The sequence below is a fragment of the Paroedura picta genome, chromosome 1 (assembly GCF_049243985.1).
Source record: "Paroedura picta isolate Pp20150507F chromosome 1, Ppicta_v3.0, whole genome shotgun sequence".
NCBI classification, from domain to species: Eukaryota; Metazoa; Chordata; class Lepidosauria; order Squamata; family Gekkonidae; genus Paroedura; species Paroedura picta.
In genome coordinates, this window is record NC_135369.1 from 44,189,670 (window position 1) to 44,204,932 (window position 15,263).

The 15,263-nt window shown below is 44.9% G+C and overlaps 1 protein-coding gene across 5 annotated transcripts in view; it reads right to left on the minus strand.

The window, feature by feature from the left end:
- The window catches only part of LOC143836597 (uncharacterized), a 301,478-nt gene that overhangs the window by 243,983 nt on the left and 42,232 nt on the right, over nt 1-15,263 (minus strand). For 3 of the 5 annotated variants that reach the window (XR_013230664.1, XR_013230676.1, XM_077336230.1), the window contains exon 2: nt 1,555-1,650. The exons of 1 other annotated variant lie outside the window; for it this stretch is intronic. The gene's annotated coding sequence lies outside the window, so the exon portion shown is untranslated. Of the gene's footprint in view, nt 1-1,205; nt 1,448-1,554; nt 1,651-15,263 lie in introns of all 5 variants that reach the window. One more of the 5 variants, XM_077336204.1, reaches the window with a different exon arrangement.

Here is a 15,263-nt window from a genome sequence, read left to right on the forward strand (position 1 = left end):
CATAGATGGGGCAAGCAACTAGTCTCTTTTAATTATTTCTTTTCACAAATGGGAAAGTGTCTGCCATTAGTTACTAACATGGGCAGTTTTACTTCTCCAATGTTTCTGTGAACCACAACTGAACTCAAAAGGACTGATTAACTGTTTTAGCAAAGAATTATCATATGGCATAATATGGCATACTTTGGACACTATGACAAGCTCATGCCTTGAATAAATCTTTGTTGGTCTTAAAGGTGCTATTGGACTCAATTTTTGTTGTGCCAACCAACACGGCTACCCACTTAAATCTATGGTTTAAATGTGTCTATGGAACAAACTAGAATTTGCTGAGGAAGAGGGGAAAAATAGTAGACCTGATTCTCCTCACTTAACCAATGGTAAACCAGGAAATACTTTTTAAAAATTCATGCTTTAAAAAAAAAATCAATCATGCTGATTAACAAGAATTTACCAAACAGAAGTAATGCTACAGCCTTAATATTTTTACACGTAAGCACCAAAGATGACAGAACAAAAATTCCAAACCTCTCCGATTTATCTGTGTATGCTTAATGTACCTTAACAAAACAACATCTTAACTCTCCACCTTATCATAACCAAAGGCCATACAGGAAAGCGGTGACCAATGCATGTAGAACTTTTCTCAGATAAGGGCTTTAGAATCCAGAGTGCTCGGTGCAGTTTGGTGGATCATGACATCACTGGAAGGACAAGTTATACAAGTGTTGCCAAAGTTCAATAAGAGGACAAGAGCTCTCCTGTCTCTGCCAGCAGGTAGTATCCACCCAGGCTGTTGTAAATACTTCACCCAGCATTCCCGGTACTGTGCCACAAGATTTGCTCAGTTCATAACGTCAGTCTTTACAAGCTATTATCATGCATTATCAGTCATTACCACCTGTCACTCTGTGAGGAATAATCTGTTTAGCCTTGCTGATGTGATAACTTTGTTCTTCCCTGCTTTGCCAATTTTGAATTGGCAGACATGACTTCAAGTTGATTACGAATCTGGGCCCTTAAAGGGTGATTACTGTAGGGCTATTATTAATAAGTAGTGAGGTTCTCTCTAGGGGGAGGGAAGAATCCAGCATACCTGCTCTTTGTGAAAGTATAATAATAATAATAATAATAATAATAATAATAATAATAATAATAATAATAATAATAATAATAATAATAAAAAATGAGAAACTAGGCATTACCTTGGCTGCAAAGTTATCTTGAATTTCAAAAGTTATTTTAGGTAAATTTGTCCAACTCAGTTCAGCTGAGGGTGACATCACCGGCCAGTTTCGCAAGGGGTGCCAAAGTTCAAGGGAAGGACACGAGGAGGCTCCCGCTCCCCTCCACGACAGGTACAGCCTCTCCGGATTACTCAACGTATCAGCCCATGTCGAGGCAAGGAAGGGGGAAGGGGAGGATCTGGTGCCAGGGACACATTCTTCTGCAAACCATAGGCATTATTTTTAAACCCAGATGAGAGGTCAAAAGAGAAGTCAGGAGTGTTCCTTCGACACTCAGCAAAACAACAGACAGAAATGTTCAGTTTACCTAGGGACAATCTTTTTCAACGTTGCCCATGTGCTTTTGCGGAAGGTGATGGACTTTAAACTTAAACACCAACTTAAAGCATAGGTAAAGTTGAATCTGGGAAGAAACAGAAAATAATATGAGATTGATTACCTTAATATGCTAGAAAAGTCACATGATGTAATTAAAAGAAAACAAACAGAATGCTTGGCTGATGAAGTTAGGGAGGCTGCCACTGACATACAACAAACAAAGGGCAATATGGTGATTTTGGGCACCCTGTGCATTCAGCAATACATTTAAAAGCCTGTTTTGCCTGCCCCATTTCACTCTCTTTTACCCAGTCCCTTTTGAAACTCTGTTATATATCTCTGCTAGTGATACACAGTTCCCTCTACTATGTAGTGCTTTTTGTAGAGCCTCTTGTGGTACAGAGTGGTAAGCGGCAGAAATGCTGTCTGAAGCTGTTTGTCCATGTGGTAGGGAGTTCGATCCCAGCAGCCAGCTCAAGGTTGACTCAGCCTTCCATCCTTCCGAGGTGGGTAAAATGAGTACCCAGCTTGCTGCTGGGGGGTAAAACGGTAATGACTGGGGAAGGCACTGGCAAGGCCCCCCTGTATTGAGTCTGCCATGAAAACGCTGGAGGGCGTCACCCCAAAGGTCAGACATGACCTGGTGCTTGCACAGGGGATACCTTTACCTTTACCTAAGATATTCATGGTCTCGAATCAGAGACTCTAGCTATGGGACATGCCAAAGAAGAAGCTGTTGGCCTGCTCTCATGTGCACTGCAGAGCCGCCAATTCAGATGGACGGAGGGCAGTGCTGGAGATAACAATGGATTGATTGAAACAAGGAACAAACAGGAAGTCTAAATGGGGAAGACAAACTAGTAGGTGGAGAAGACTGGGAAGCAGATACCCAAGAAGAGGGGAATTTTGCCAGATAATGAATACAGGAACTTTTGCAGAAGATGAGACAGAAGAGCAGGAGAGCAATACTGAGAAAGGGAGAAGTAGCCTTAGAACGTGTGAAGGGAAGATTGTTGGGGAGAGAGGGAAATGAGGAACAGCAGAGGCTGGTAAACAGTAGGTCAAAGGGTTTGGGGGGTGATAAGATAGCACCTGAACTCTGGTGCTGGAGAATATTCTTGCGAGTCCCTTGGACTGCAAGGCGAACAAACCGGTCAGTCCTAGAGGAGATCAGCCATGACTGCACCTTAAAAGGCCAGATCCTGAAGATTAAACTTAAATACTTTGGCCACCTCATGAGAAGGAAGGACTCCCTAGAGAAGAGCCTAATGCTGGGAGCGATTGAGGGCAAAAGAAGAAGGGCACAGCAGAGAATGAGGTGGCTGGATGTAGTCACTGAAGCAGTAGGTGCAAACTTAAATGGACTCCGGGGAATGGTAGAGGTCAGGAAGGCCTGGAGGATCATTGTCCAGGGGGTTGCGATGGGTCGGACATGACTTCGCACTTAACAACAACGTAGCAATGCGGAGGGGGGCCTGATGTTTGGTGGCACTATGTCACATGAAGATTTTGGTTTGCAGTTCTTAAATTTACAGATTTTGGCCATCCCAGTTGCATGTAATTTCCTAATATCTGTGAAAATATATATATATGGGTTAACACTGAAGACACATTAGCCTTGCTTAAATCCTTTGATTTTGCAATTCCAAAGGGAACACAAGATACTGATGTCATCCAAGAAGCAAAACAGATACCTGGCAAATTATGTGGATGCTGTTTTCTTTGGACAATAAATTGCTATATGCTCAGCCATATGAGCACTGACATTTTTATGCTTACTTGTACAGACCCAAGCCCCAATGCACCTGCAGTTCTGGTGGTTTTGCTTTCTGACCATCATTTCCCACAGTGACAGTATATCAAAAGCAAACAGCCTGTAGGCTTTGCAGCATAATTTCACTTTTCTTGTGAATGTTCTGGCTTTTCTAAGATCATCTAGTAGCTTTAAAGGTTTTTAAGAGGCATTTCATTTGGAGATCCCCCTCTATCACTTTTCATTTTGAATTAACCCTAAAATCAGACTTTGCTGAAAAAATGAATAGCACCATTCAGTTGTCATATTGCAATTAGAAGAATGGTCTGAGACCAACTTCCTGGCTAACGTGTACCATATCTCTAGACATAAATTTCCTACAGATTGTAGGAAGCAAACACTGCATGCTGTTACACAGCTGCTTTAAATCCCAGTAGACTTAAATCCATTTAGGAAGTGCCTCTTATTATCCAAGAAGATTGTGGCTTCCACAGTAGCTATGGCACCAAAGCTCTGGAACAATTTTCATACAGCTTTTGCATTTGTTCAGTCTTGCTTTAAGGGGCAGCCTTGCAGGCCAGCAGATATTAAGTCCAGTTATTCTAGTCCAGTTATTCCGCTTTCTGCTTCTCACATTTCATTTTCCATATCAATTCCCCATTATTAACTCAACAGTCGTGGCTGGAAAGACCTAGCTCAGTGTTTGCCCCTCTCACCCACTCTTTGGGTGCCCTCAAAATCTGAGACGAGATAGGTGGCAACAAAGGTTGCCATGTCATTCCTGGCAACTGATTGGCTTCTAGAGGGGGAAATGAAGTGAAGGCCTTTTGGTTAACAGTGCGACATCACATCCAGGAAAGCCAGGAAGTAATGTCACTCCTCTCTAGGGATTCCTGGAAATTCTATAACACCATAGGTTCCTAGAGAGGACTGATGTCACTGGCAGCATTTTTGTTCAATGTTTTTCTCCCACTGGCTGCTAAAATGTTTTCCCATTCCTAGTGGCAACCCAAGAATGGCTTTCTCAGTCAAGGCACTGAATTCCTTCTCCTGAGAGATTGGTCTAATCCCCTCTACCACCACCCACCTAGAATTTGTGGATCTGAACCCTGAAGTTATCCTGTCACCTAAGAGGCAACTAGATAGCCAACATTGCCTTAGGGATATGATGTAACTCCCAATTTATGGTTTCCTCTGATGCCAGACTGGGGGAAAACTGGATGCATGGAAGATGCAGAGCAGGGACAAAATGTGTGTTCTAAACTTACTCCCACCACTGTGTCCTCGAAGAAGAAGAGTTGGTTCTTATGTGACACTTTTCTCTACCAGGAGTCTCAAAGCGGCTTACAATCGCCTTCCCTTTCCTCTCCCCACAACAGACACCCTGTGAGGGAGGTGAGGCTGAGAGAGCTCTGACAGAACTGATCTGTACAGCTGTAACAGGACTGAGTGGCCCATAGTCCCCCAGCTGGCTGCATGTGGAGGAGTAGGGAATCAAGCCTGGCTCTTCAGGTTAGAAGCCGCCGCTCTTGACCACTACTCCATGCTGGCTCCTAGAATTACATGTTGCTAGAAATTCTCACCCTGCCAGTTTATGATGCCAGCAGCACCCTGCTTTGTTCCATACTTGCGCATCAGTTCTTAAAGAGGTAGCTTTGGCTTGTTTCAGCAAGGTGCTTTATTTCTATGAATGATGCGAGGCGCCTCCGAAGCAATGGAAGCAGTGACCTTTTTATATATGTCAAGAACAAGCCCTGGTTAGGGCTGTAAATCTCCGTGGGCTCCAGTGCCTTCTGTTGCGCAACTCTAAATCACAGCAGCCACAGGTCCGCCTCCCACTGTGCCATCTGGGGCCATTCAGGCCTTTAAGGTCACCACAGGAAGATTCATGCAGCTACTTAAACTTGGGATCTTGAGTTTCCCGAGTCTGATGGTGAAACCTCCACAGACATCATGAAGGTTAGGCCTCCACTGTAAATCTGCATGTGACAACCACAAAGCTGCCAAAGGGTTGGAGAGACTGTCAGGATTCCCTTAATCTGCCACACTCTTTCTCTGGCTTCCCGCTCCAAAGGAAAAAGGAGAATGTCCCTTCTTCATAATCATTTCAATATGTTAGTAAATGAAACTTTACACCAGCGCTGGCAAGCTATATTGTGGCCAATTTGGCTAGTGCTCAAGGAAACCTGGTGTGCGTGCGTGCGTGCGTGCACGGGTGCATACTCAAACTGAGCACAGAACCTGCTTGTGTAAAGGGCATTCAAGTGCAATTCACCTGTTTGCATTTGCATGCCACTTTTCTGGGATGGCTTCTGCCTACTTTACTCAGAATGCACAGCACTTTTACACCCTTCTGTAGATTCGTTTCCTGAAGCCCAAAGGCACCTGCATGATGAAAAGCAAACATGTTCTTAAACAAAACTATTTGCGAGGCAGCACTGGCTGCTCTTTTTCCTCACAGGGCTCCAATAATCACTCTGCGAATCAATTGGTCACTGCACCCCTGGGAGGGAACAATACACACCTGTCAGATTCCACCTCTCTCAGAGAGAAAAGCCCTGAAAGAAAATAGCTAGCAGTCCTAAAAGGGCAGGTAAACGGTTCTTGTTTTTCATGGTCAAGCCCCTCTCTGTGTGCTATTTAAATAAGTCTGAAACAATTCAGGAGAGGTAACTGATAACATTTTTGAAAACAAGGTTTTTAAAAAATAATTCAACCTTGGATTTAAAAATATATTCATCTGTGATATGTTATATTATCTCCTTTTTAAAATAAATCTATTTTAAAATTAATACTTATAGACCACAAAATCAAGCATGCTTCAGCACATTAGTATATGTTACAAAATCATTCGGATATCTACACGTCCATCACAGGGACTTTCAAGGATACAGGATCTGGGAGCTCCTTGCTGGGAACAAAATTCCCCAGTACATGGTGATACACCCCAGGTAAAGAGGAAAGCGGCTTCCATCCTCCATTTTATTTCTGGTTCACTACACTGTACGATAGGTCAGGTCAAGCAAAGCCACCCATAACACTTTGCATGCCACAAGTAAGCCAAAAACAGGCTCCATGAGGGGCCAGGTCTCCAGCAAGAGATTTCCTGGCTGGCCCAGGGGTGACATTATCTGCACAAAAGGGCTAGGTAGTATGTTGTTCCCCCACTCCAGGACAACCGGAACAAAGGAATAGGACAACACAAGTATCAGTGGCTGATATAACTAACTACCCTGTATGGTGTCAATCTAACATCTCTTCCTGTTGAAGTAATCCTTCAAGCAACTTCCTCCCATATTTGATTACTGGTAGATCAAAATCCCGTTAACAGAGGGTCTGCAACACCTGGACTCAACATTGCTGCCAGAATGCAGATGTAGTCCACTCCCAAGGACTCAACTGGAGTTTTTAATCAGCTCCGCAGGTTCCCCTAATAGCCCATTAAAAGTTTATTTATCAAGGTGTGGTTTGTCCATTAACAAACTTCCATTTCTTTGACATTGCTTCATTGATTACATCAAGTCTTCGTCTTAGGATTTTCATGCTTTGACCCTAGCCGCTAAGGTACAAAATTCACTAGAAAACGCTAACAGAGAGAAGCCATCTCCATTCTCGTGTTTGGCTGTCCGTTGTGTGAAATCCAGCTTTTTGGCAGGCTGCTCTTCTGGAACCCCTCCCTCTGCGCATTAGATGGTAGATATTCCTCTTATTGACCCAAAATATAATTCCTCTATCATACCCAGTCATCCCTTTACTTTCATGTGTATGGTTGATTTAAATTGTATGTTGTTAGGGATCATTTTCATTTGTTTTCAATAAAAATCCTTTTAATTAATTTTTAGTACTGCCTCTGTCTAAGATTCCTCTCTTCATATATGTAGGTGGAGTATCTTGCTCTTTGCTGCCTCTTGTGTTGCTTATTTGTCTCCTAGAATTGCTAATTCCCCCATCATAAATTCAAGAGACAGGTCTATTTTTGGTAACAATGGGGGCCTGACTCACATCCAGACCATGCCATGAGGGAGACAGCCTTAAATCTTCCCCCTGCCCCATCTTTCCAAGCTCAGTGCATCTAGGCTGCTATTTACCTTGTAGAGGGGCCCCAGGTACAGACTACATGGAGGTTCATTCAGTTAGTACTGAATTGTATCTCACAATTTTTTAACATAAATATAGTATTAAAAAGACAAAGTAGATGGAACATCCTGTGTTGGGAGTCTACCATGATAAGGCTACAGTTTGAGTTCCACAGGCCAAGAGCCAAGAGCTCTTAGGCTTCTACACCTTATCTTACATCCTGGCTAAATTCCTGCAGCAGGAGAGGCAGAATGCTCAGCCTAGATGTTTCGAGGTGGCAACTCGATTCCTGCTCCAGCTGAAAACTTAGGTTAGAATCCAGAAAGCTCTGAAAGCACACATGAGTATTCCTATGTGGACACGTTTTTCTCACTCTCAGTTTTCAGTGCCTGAGTTGGAGGCTGATAAGCACAATAGGATACTTTGGAACAAGGAGCCTCACATGCATAGTTGCACCTGTGGGGTATCTCACACACTGCTTTGGACTGCGACTTTAAGTCAAATTGATGACAGTCCATTTTACATGTAGTTTTGTCTTTGAATTATACTTTGCATCCAAGGCTTTGCATACAAATTTGTTATGATTCTGCAATAAAGCTTATAGTATTCGCACTGGGGCCATTTCAGGTTGGGGAAATTATGTGGGGGGAAATTTAAGCCCTTCTTCCTGCATATCATGGTCCCCATTCAGTTTGGGCCCCTGTATACCAGTGAGGAACTTGCAACACCCACCTGATGGAAAGACTTCATGGTGGATCCAGACACTGCCCGAGGACTTTGTGACCACTGGTTAGGCCTTGGCAGTCAACTTAATTCAATGGAAATTTGTGTCAGATTGTGACAACTATTAGATCTGCTCTCTGAGCAGGAAAAGGAAAGAAAAACCAGCCGAGCCTTGCCCTTGGAATCAGCAGGTAAAGCTCTTCACACCTGGAGATAAGCATCATCACAGGGGCAGACAGAGACATTAAACATAGCCCTGGAGTAAGTGGAGCCAAGTGGTCAGATCTGGGCCACTGCCACATTGCAGGACCAAAATTAGTGGAGATTACCATGTGCCACCATCACAAGGGTCACAGAACTCCAGTTGTTTCCGGCCACTTACAACACTCTTGGTAGCTTTTGATATCACCAGTCATGGTGTCCCTCTGGGCCACCTATCTGGGCTAAGATTGGGAGGCCATGTTCTGCAGCACTTCCAATCCTATCTGAAGAGCAGATTTCAGAAGGTGGAATTAGTAAACTGGAGCTCTTGGCCTATGGTGTCAGTCAAGGTTCCATCTTGCTCCTTATGCTCTTTAACATCATCTTTTCTCAACCTTTCTACTGTTAAGAAACCCCTGAAATATTCTTCAAGTTTTAAGAACCCCCAGAAGTGGTATGATCATGCAGAATATGGTTGGGAAGCATAGCTGTGTACTAGGGTTGTGCGATTCTGCTGCTTCGACAGCCGTTCCCGACGGGCGCAGACAGTGCCGCACTGTGGGGGGGGAGGGCGGTGCCGGCAGCGGCGTGACAGCCGGCACCACCCTCCCCCTCGCGGCACGGCGCTGGCTGCACCCAGCGGGAACGGCCGCCAAAGCGGCAGAATCGCACAACCCTACTGTGTACATGCCCATCCAGGGCCCCTCCCTTCCCACCTCCTCCAGGCTCATTACTGGCCATGTTGGGAGGTGGTGGGTGGGTTGACATGACCATATATGGTTATATCAAATGCCTAACAAATTAAAAATATATATATTAAAAACTTACTTTCACCCATTCAGGAAACTCTTCCAGGGCCATCAAGAAACCCCAGAGTTTCACAAAACCCTGATCTACATGAAACCAACGGCTGAGGTTATCCAGAGATCTGGGTTGGGTTTTCACTGTTATGCAGATACCACTAAGCTCTGTCTCATACTTCCAGATGAGCCTCTAGGGAAATGCAGGATATAAATGTAAAACTAACTAAATAAGTAAATAAAATGATCTCAGGGAGGCTGTAGAAACAATGAACTGGTGCCTGTAAACAGTTTAGAAGCAGGTATGGGCAAACAAACCAAAGCTTAATCCCAACAAAATAAAGGTGCTCCTGATGGCAAAAGGTCCAACCTGGAATTTAAGGTGTTGCCTGCTCTGGATGGGATTGCACTCTCCTTGAAGGTACAGACCTGTAGCTTTGGAAAGCTCTTTTATGCAGTTTGACTGGTGGATAATGGGGTGGAAATTGTGGCCAGGGGTGCCTTTTATTAACTCCAACTGATTAATTAGCTGCAGCCTTTCCTGGGCAGAAAAGATCTGGCCACTGTGCTGCTGCCCTGGTGGTATCACAATGTTGACTGCAGTGACTCCTAGGGTCCATATCGCTCCAGTCTTGTTCCATCTACACTGGTTCCCAGTTTATTTCTGGGCACCATTCATGGTGTCAGTTTTGGCTTTCAAAGCCCTATATGGCTTGGGGCTAACATACCTGAAAAACAGCCTATGTACCCCTATGAGCTCAGCCAATCACTATGGTAATGTTAGGTGGCCCTGTTTAGAGCGCCCCTGCCTTCTGAGGTTAGGGGGTGGCTAACTGCAGGAAGGTCTCCTCGGCCAGGCACTAAAGCTGTGAAACAATCTCCACAGGGAGATCGGTCTGTCCCCTTCTGGGTCCATCTACTGCCAGAGAGTGAAGACCTTTTTGTTTTGTTTGGCATTCTCCTCCTTCCTGACCAATGTTTTAGTTGCTGTTTTTATCAATTTGCATTTTTATTTTCACTAAGCAGAGGCCACCTTGATTAGTATTTAGAGGTGTAGGATAGAAGACCACTAAGGGTCATTGCTAGACTGATGGAGGCAATGGCAAACCACTTTTGAACCTCTCTCTCTAGGGGTCAGCCTGGACTTGAGGACAAATAAATAATAAAAAGTTGATGGGTTAGTTGTTGTGAAGATACGGGGAGCCGTGTACACTAGGTAAAAGTGGATAGCCTGATAAAGAGGAAAGTCTTACCATGCTTTGATTAGAAGCCAAAGCTACAGTGGTGTGGCATCAATCTCCTCACCTGTCAGAAGACTTCTGCATCCTGTGAGCCTTGCCACAAATATGGGAAACAGAAACAGTCTATCACATTCTAAACAGCTGCAGACATTGATCAGGCAAAGGAAGCAGGAAGGAAAATGCGGCAACAGAAAGAGGTGAAGGTCCCGAGAACTTGAGAAAGGGAAAGAGACAGCTAAAAATTCTTGCACACATCCACCCATCCTATCATCACCCAATTTATTTTCATGCACATTCATATTTTATTACAATTTGATTGATGGACACTTCACTATATATTCACAGTATATAGCTACAAGTGGGCAGCAATAAATATTTACTTGGAAGTGAGAAAGCTTTCTTAGAGCCAAATCTCTTCCCCACAATCTCTTTGGTACTAGGGAGGGGCAGGTGTCATTGGCAAAAGGGGTCTGGGCTAGAGGGAAGGGTAGTTGACAGAATCCCATGGAGTCTAGCACCAACGTTAAGCACTTTCCAGAAGCAGCAATGGGACAAACAAGGAAGCAAAGACCTCACTGGCTTGCTAGCAGCAGCTGAGTTCCACCTGGACGGAATTTCTTCTTCTTTCTTTGCAGGTACTTAGCTTGTGCAGGACTTAAGGGACAATCCAAAGGGCAGGAGACAAAGTGCTCTTGGCCCATGGCTTACAGCTTGGGACCTGCAGTTGCCAGGACCAACCCAGACATACTTGTGCCTTCTTCCAATTGTTTTATTTGTTTAAACCATTTTATAGTTTAGGGTTTTCTGTATGCCACTGTTCATGCCTTCAGGGAGAAAAGCAATGCATAAATGCTCCAATAAATAAAATAATCTTCTATAAGTTATGTTTCCAACTGTATATCTTTGGGGTGAAAACAGAAGGTTTCTTGGTTTTCATTTATCAACAAAACAGTGACAATGCCCTCTAGTGGCCACAGAAACAAAGATGCTTGTGACATCTCAAAGTAGAAGCCATGAAGCTCTTTTGTTTTCACTGCTGCAGAATGAAACAGCCACCTTTTGGAATTTGTAGTGGCTGAAGTAAGACATTGAGTTTGATTAGCAGGGGAAACACAAACACAAAGGTTGTTTGCTTCCTATTCAGAGCTTTCAAGTCACTGGTTTGGGGAGGATTTCTGGGACCTCTGCTTCCAAAGACCATCCCACTAGAATGTCCTTCATAACAAGACCAGGTAACTTAAAGCCTACTCTTGGCCAGAGGCCAAGCAGGGGAGAGAACTGGGAACATCTGAGCCAGCTGCAAAAGTCCTTGGCCACACAACTGTCCCTCCCTTTTGGCAGGTAATGTAAAACCTGGGTTTAGCCAAACCTCTTGGTTTTTAACCAGTGGCTTGCAAACTGTGACCCTGCATGAACTGTGCCGGTGGAATCAGAACCAGCCCATAATGTCCTCCTTGTTGTAGCGCATTATCTTTTTCAAGAGGGAGTGTGTGTGTGTCTGTCTGTGTGTGAGGGGGGAGGGTCTGTTGCATTATTATTTTGTTACTTTGCTAAAATGTGTATTGTTGAAAGCCAGTTTGTGGCTGCAGTCTGCTCTGCTCCTGTCACTCCAGAGGCTGAAGCAAGGAGAGAACAGGTTTGGAGATCAGGAGGAAGTGGGATGGGATAAGACTGTAAGAAAAGCCCTGCTGGATCACACCAATGGTCCATCTAGTTCTGTCTCACACACTACCGTTCCTTCAGATCAGGGGTCGTCAAACTGCGGCCCTCCAGATGTCCATCCACTACGATTCCCATGAGCCCCTGCCAGTGCATGGACATCTGGAGGGCCGCAGTTTGACTACCCCTGATCTAGATGGCCAACAAGAAGGTATAGAGGCTGAGACATTCCCCTGATGTTGCCTCCTGGTTCTGGGATTCAGGAGTTTACTGCTTCTGAATGTGGAGGTTCCCTAGGGAAATATGACCTCATGAAGGAGGCCCTATTTCCCATTCCCGATAGCTTACCATTCTTTTCCACATACTCTCTTACAGGATAGATTCAAGTGAGTAGCCGTATTGGTCTGAAGCAGGACAACAAAGTTTGAGTCCAGGGACACCTTTAAGACCAACCAAGTTTTATAAGGGATATAAGTTTTAATGTGTAAGCACACTTCTTAAGATAAGCTATCTGAAGAAATGTACTTGCACATGAAAGCGTATAATGTGAATAAAATGTCACTGGACTTAGAAGGTTCCACTATATGCACACTTTTTTTTACGTGATATAATCAATCATCTAATGTGGAGTCCCACAAGGAGCGGTCCTCTCTCCTATCCTATTCAACATCTTCATGTGCCCTCTCGCACAGCTGGTACGGATGTTTGGGCTGGGTTGCCATCAATATGCAGATGACACCCAGCTCTTCCTCCTGATGGATGGCCGCCCTGACTCTCCCCCAGAAGCAATAGCCAGCTGCCTGGAAGCAGTGACGAGATGGCTCAAGTAGAGTCGTCTGAAGCTCAATCCTTCAAAGACGGAGGTCCTGTGGCTAGGTAGGAAGGGCCCATGCGAGGAAGCGCGCCTGCCTACCCTGGATGGCGTGCAGCTCTCTACGGCTCACTCTGCCAGGAACCTAGGCGTGATTCTGGACGCCTCCCTGACAATGGAGGCCCAGATCACAAAGGTAGCGCGGCTGGCATTCTACCATCTCCGCCAAGCCAAACTACTAGCGCCCTACCTGGCCCCGGAACACCTAGCCACAGTGATCCATGCGACGGTCACCTCTAGACTGGACTTTTGTAACTCGCTCTACACAGGCCTGCCCTTAGCCCTGACCCGGAAACTACAACTAGTTCAAAATGCAGCAGCCAGGATCCTCACGGCAACACCATGGAGGTCCCATATCCGGCCTATTCTCCATCAGCTGCAATGGTTACCAGTTGAATTCCGGATCAGACTAAAGGTTCTGGTAATTACCTTCAAGGCCATACGCGGTCAGGGCCCAGTGTACCTGAGGGACCGCCTCCCCGCCTATGCCCCCAAAAGAGCTCTACGCTCTACTGCCTCCAATCAGCTAAGGATCCCTGGCCCTAAAGAAGTCCGTCTGGTCTCGACCAGGGCCAGAGCATTCTCTGTTCTGGCCCCTACCTGGTGGAACGAGCTCCCAGAGGAGATCAGGGCCCTGACGGAGCTTAAACAGTTCCGCAGGGCCTGCAAAAAGGAGCTCCTCCACCAGGCATTTGGCCGAGACCAGATGTAATCTACAGCGACCAAGGGCCCCTGCTCCCCCCCACCCCCCCTCAGAATTCAATCAATAAGCCACCCCCCTCAGAATCCCATCAACAAGCCCTGGACCTGTTTGTGTTATGATTGTTTATTGTTATACTGTGTCGTGTTTGGTTGCAATTGTTGGTTATTGGTGTACATGTTCTACAGACTGTTTTATGTATGGTTCTCTGTTATAATGTAAACCGCCCTGAGCCTCCGGGGAGGGCGGTATAAAAGTATGATAAATAAAATAAATAAATAAATAATAATATCTACATACCTAATTTGATCCCAGAGTGTACATTAAGATACAAAACTGGGAGCTGTTTGTGCAGAAAATGCTAAAAAAAAATTAAATGAAAGGGGGGTTTAAACCACACAAAGCTGAATGCAGAAGAAAAGTTCCCATGATCATGATGAACTAGATCTCACTTGCCATTTTGAAGTTGCCATGCAACCCCATGCAATCGCAGCCCCTGAGGTGAGAAGAACGGCAGTACAAAGTGCCGATTCTCCTTGTTGCAGATTTCCAGTCACTAATGCTGGCCAGGAAACTGTACCACTACCTTTGGGACTGACGCTGGATCTCAGTGAGGGGGTTGTGAGAAAGAGGGCAGGAGGGCAACAACAGGGATTGAGAAAGAAGATTTCCCCACCCCCTTGAGTCCTTGCAGATTCTTCGTTCTAGCAGGCATGCTACCAGAGCACTAAAAATGAATGGAGAGGTGTAGGACATTCTTGCCTTTTCAGCCATCTTTGGAGCCATGAGAATAAGCCTCCTGGGATGGCCCCAGCAGCTCTGCTCCCAGAGCCCCATGGATACCTGCAAGCAGGGTAACAGTCTGTTTTTATTTTGTTCCAAGGGTGGCTGGTAAGCTGTGCCTTTCCAGCTAATCTTGGTTAACCTAAAAACAATCTGCAATTTTTCTGTAGGTAAACATTTACCTAACCTAATAATATACTAGCTAGCCTCTATGTCAGTGAGGGCAGCAATATAATGGGGACACCTACAAAAAATAGTGGTCTTTATTTACCAGGGAGATTCCGCACATATGCAGGAAAATATGACTTTATAAATTAGCAAAACAAAAGTGAAACCCTCAAAAATTAGCCTGCTGGATGTTAAGAAACTAGCCTTGTCTAGACATTTCTTGGTCTTTCAAATTTTAGTTCGGGTTCTTGGGCCTAGTCAAGTTACTGAAGACTCTACTCTGGGAACTTAATATCATGATTGCTTGCAATTTCCAGAGAGATAAGGATGAGATGGAGTCAGGCACAGGTGTAAGTGGTATCACAAGGCCTATGAACTTCAAGGCCAAACAGCTATAAGGAATTTCACACCCACCTCCATCTCATTAGCACAAGGACCTTTGGGCATGAGTAAGTTGCTTGATTGGGAAGACATGTCAACTGCAGAGGGGCTGTATATCAGGGAGAGAGATTTTGCTTGGCATGCAGAAGGTCCTCATTTCAAACCCTGGCATCTCCAGCTAAAATGATCAGGTAGCAGGTGGTATGAAAGACTTCAACTTGAGACCTTGGAGAGCCATTGGCAGGCTAAGTAGACTTCGATAGATGGATGATCTGCTTCAGTGTAAGCAAGGTTTTCTCAACCAGGGTTTTGTGAAACCCTGGGGTTTCTTGACACCCATG